The sequence below is a fragment of the Arachis hypogaea genome, chromosome 16 (assembly GCF_003086295.3).
Source record: "Arachis hypogaea cultivar Tifrunner chromosome 16, arahy.Tifrunner.gnm2.J5K5, whole genome shotgun sequence".
NCBI classification, from domain to species: domain Eukaryota; kingdom Viridiplantae; phylum Streptophyta; class Magnoliopsida; order Fabales; family Fabaceae; genus Arachis; species Arachis hypogaea.
Window position 1 is genome coordinate 63,289,324 of NC_092051.1, and position 4,792 is coordinate 63,294,115.

The 4,792-nt window shown below is 42.8% G+C and overlaps 1 non-coding gene across 1 annotated transcript; it reads right to left on the bottom strand.

Moving 5' to 3' along the window:
- Nucleotides 1–430: 430 nt before the first annotated feature.
- LOC112760184 (small nucleolar RNA R71) lies at nt 431–534 on the bottom strand. The gene has a single exon (XR_003180636.1). It is a non-coding gene; the product is annotated as a small nucleolar RNA R71 (small nucleolar RNA).
- Nucleotides 535–4,792: the final 4,258 nt, after the last annotated feature.

Genomic DNA, 4,792 nt, shown 5'->3' on the forward strand with positions numbered 1-4,792 from the left:
ATCATGAAGAAGAGACTCACAACCATGGCAGAGGAGGTGGAGCAAATCATGCTGGGGAGGATAGAAGAGTTTTGGGCTCTTACATTATTCCAAACCCAGGCAATTGTGGAAGTAGCATCCAAAAGCCAACAATCCATGCCAACAACTTTGAACTTAAACCACAGCTCATCACCCTTGTCCAGAACAACTGTTCGTTTGGAGGAGGTGTTCAAGAAGACCCCAATCAACATTTGACCACCTTCCTGAGAATATGTGACACAGTGAAATCTAATGGTGTTCATCCTAACGCCTATAGACTGCTCTTATTTCTTTCTCACTCAGGGACAAGGCAGCCAAGTGGCTGGAATCCTTCCCAAGGGAGAGCTTGACAATTTGGGAGGATGTGGTGAACAAATTCTTAGCAAGATTCTACCCTCCTCAACAAATCAATAGGCTGAGAGCTGAGGTTCAAACTTTCAGGCAACAAGATGGTGAGACTCTGTATGAAGCATTGGAGAGGTTCAAGGACTTGACAAGGAGGTGTCCACCTGACATGTTCAATGAATGGGTCCAGCTGCACATTTTCTATGAAGGTCTCTCTTATGAGTCAAAGAAGGCCGTGGACCATTCATCTGGAGGATCCTTGAACAAGAAGAAGACCATTGAGGAAGCCATAGATGTTATTGAAACAGTAGCAGAAAACGACTACTTCTATGCTTCCAAAAGAGGGAACACAAGAGAAGTGATGGAGCTAAACAATGTAGATGCTCTGTTGGCCCAAAACAAGCTCATTACCCAGCAGCTGGCTGACCTCACCAAGAAGATGGAGAGGAACCAAGTAGCAACAATCTCATCTTCATCAACAATCCAAGAAGGGGTGAATGAAGAAGCAGAAGGGAGTCAGGAGCAAGCCAACTACATTGGGAATTCACCAAGGAAAAACTATGATCCATACTACAAAACTTACAACCCTGGATGGAGAAACCACCCAAACTTTGGGTGGGGAAGTGAGCAAGATCAAAACCAAGACCAGAGACGTTACAACTCCAACAATAATGCAGCTCACCAGCAATTCACCCAGAGGACATCTCAACACCCCACAACAACACTTCTCTACACACTTATCAAAACCAAAACAGCACATCTGCTCCGAACCACTCATCAATTGATGACAAGCTCTCTAAGATTGAAGCCTTACTTGAAGGAATAAGCCAAGAGATTCAAGAAAATAAGGTGTTCAAAGAGGAGGTGCGAGCCAATATTAAGAACCAGGGAGAGACCATTAGGAAGCTGGAATTCCAGGTGGGATATTTAGCTGAGAAGATTCCCAAACCTACTGATAGCTTCCCAAGTGACACGAAGAAAAATCCCAAGGGAGAAGCAAAGAAAGTAAGATGGGAAGATTGCAAAATGGTCACTACAAGTGATCAAGAGATTGAAGACAAGCAAGGCAAAATGTACAAACAACCTGAAGACAACTCAACAAAGGAGGAGGATAGAGATCACAAAGAACCAGAAATCTCACAACAAGAGCTGCTGAAGCTCTATGCACCATTCCCTCAACTGCTCAATGGTGCTGTGGGAAAGAGAATATACTCAAGGTTCCTAGACTTGTTTGCATCTCTGCATGTAAACATACCATTCATTAAGTCAATTCAACAAATGCCTGCATTCATCAAGTATATGAAGGAACTTCTTCCCAGGAAAAGCTCACCCAAAGGAGGCCAGACTATAGTGATGAACAAGGAATGTAGTGCCCTTATTCAACCTGAGCTGCCTACGAAAAGAAGAGACCCAGGGAGTTTTCACATCCCTTGTGCCATAGGTGAAACTATGATCGATAGAGTACTATGTGATTTGGGGGCCAGCATCAACTTACTGCCTTTATCCCTGGTGAAGAGGCTGCAGATTAATGAGATAATGCCCACAGATGTAATCATCAGACTGGCTGACAAAACTCAAAAGCAAGCAGTAGGAGTGGTGGAAAATGTGTTGCTAAAGGTTGGGAAGTACTTTCTCCCAACAGACTTTGTCATTCTGGACATGGAAGAGAGTCACACTCACCCAATCATATTGGGAAGACCATTCCTAGCTACGGCCAGAGCACTTATCGATGTAGAGAAAGGGGAGCTAATATTGAGAATCCATGATGAACGACTCAGCTTCAATGTCTTCAAACTCTCACAAGAAACAGATCAAGAGGACAAGAAACTAAGCACAAACGATAAGGAGACATTGAAGGAGGAGACAAGCACTGAAGCACAGCCAGTTTATTCTGAAACCCCCTCAATTGATAAACAAGGAAAACAGCAATTGCCACAGCTCAAAGAAAAGTTGAGGAACCCAAACCTCTAGAGGCAGGCGAAGATAGCATCACAACTCCTTGGAGAAAAGAGGTCACCAAGGGGAAGGCAACCTCAAAAGAAACAAAGAAGAAGTTACCAAGGAGATGGAGGAACAAGAAGATTCCTACGGAAGATTTCTCTCCAGGGATAGAGTTGTCTCAGCTTACTTCCCAGATATTCCCCCTAATCTCCCTACTGTACCATCTCAGTTACCTAAGGTCTTCACTATCAACAAAGTTCTTTCCCTAGAACATGTGGAGATCATTGATCCAACCAATGGATACAAGTCCACAGCAAGAGGGAGGACTTTAAGCACTACCAACCACCCTGATGAAGGAAAAACGTCAAGCTAGTGACGCTAAAGAAGCGCTTCATGGGAGGCAACCCATGTTTTATATGTTTTAAAAAATAATGAATAAATCAATGTTTATGATTTCAACCCAAACTTGACAAACATTTGGTGAATCTTTATCATGCAGTATATAGTGAAGAACAAGTTTGGTGTTCAAAGCAAGCCAACATGCATGCTAGTCTTGGGAGCTTGAACAAAAACTTTTCATCACATTGCTTCAAACTAAGTTTGGTGTCACCCCATGGTGCCACCAAAATGCATATAAGGACCCACCAATAGTTAGTTAGTTAGTTGAATCATAAATGAACAATCAAATCCTTTCTTTCATTTTATTTAGCCGTAGAGTTTCAATTTTTTTATCATATTAATTGCCTTATTTAAATCTTTATAGGAGAGGAAAAGAAGCATGAAAAGGGATAGATTGGACAACCAAACAAGAAGGTTCAGACACCAAAAAGAGGGGCTTCACACTTGTTCTAAAAAGGGAATACATTGGAAAATGTTGCCATGCAACATTGAAAAAATGGGACCCTAGAAGACCGAGCAATCCCCATCATAAAGTGATGATCCTTGTCTTCTAGCCATGCATAACCCCAACCGTCCATCAAGTGACTATTGCATCAATCTACACCCTCCATTCCTCACAACTTCTCTATATAAAGACCCTTGTCCGTACTACCTTCATTGTCATCACACACCTTCACCACTCTTCTTTCGTACAAACACCCCTATCGATTATAAACATTTTTCCCCACTCTCTCACTGCCATAAAACCCTAAACGACCAAAAGTCTCCACAACCTTACCACCTTCACATATTAAATCATCATTCATGGCATCTTCAAGTTCTAAGAGAAGGGAGGGAAGAAACCCATGGAAGAACACCCATATGATGAGAAGAGATTTAGAAGCTTGCATCATGCATTGCAATACGGGTGGATGGTTGATAAGGAAATCATTTATGAGCTGGGTTTCAGGTTAAGAAGACTGAATGCCCCGAAATCACAGAGAAGGTAGAAAGGAGAAGATGGGAGCTCCTCACTGACCCGGTCACTAAGGTGAATGCAAATCTCATAAGAGAATTTTATGCAAATGCAGTCAGATATGATAAGAAAGATGAGTCATATACAAGCTTTGTGAGAGGAACAATGGTGGATTTTGGTCCCATGAGTGTAATGAGGGCATTGAAGCTACGGTCTATACCGTTTGAAGAAGAAAGTTACCACTCAAGATTGGACAACAACCCAATTATGACCAGCTTTTATGAGACCTTTGTGTACCAGGAGCTGACTGGGAAAGGGGTGCAGGAAATAAACCAAAGTTCATTAAGAGAACAGATCTCACTCCTGAAGCTAAGGGGTGGTTCGAGCTAGTAAGGAGGTCTATTCTCCCAGCTGCAAACAACTGGAGTGAATCTCGAGAGAGCAACAATGTGCATTGTATACTCAAGGGAGGAAAATCAAAGTTCATGAGATCATAGCTCAAGGCATTAGAAAGATGGCAGAGAAAAGTGACTCAAGAGGAACATTAGGTTACCCAGCACATTTACCGAATATGCAAGAAAGCTAGAGTGGTTTTTGAAGATGAGGACCCCGTTTGGATAAAGGAAGGCATTCCAATAACGGTCCGAAGGATGAATGCTGCAGCACTCCCCCTGCCTCAACGGAAGCAAAGAAGAGGACAGCTCCTCAAGTAGTGAAGGACAAGTCTTAGAGGGACAAGCACACAGACCTTGGACATGCACCAATTACAGGAAGCATTGATGGCTTATCTAGACAATATTTGGAAAGCCAAGGAGCACAGAAAGAGCTTCAACTACAGATAATGGGGCAGCAAGATGAGTGGCAAAGGCAAATGATGGAACAGCAACTAAGCCAAGGACAAAAATGGGGAGAAGCATTCAACAGGATGGAACAATGGCAAAACGAGCAACAAGAATCCACCCAGAGGCTAATCAACATCCAAGCACATCAAGGGGTACACATACATGAGATGCATCGAAGACAAATAGAACAGGCAGAACTATTGGACGAGCAAAGGGCATTCGCAGAAGGAGTTTACATGAGTCAAACAGGACATCAGATAAATACTCAAGCCAGGCTCGGCTACTTAGTAGG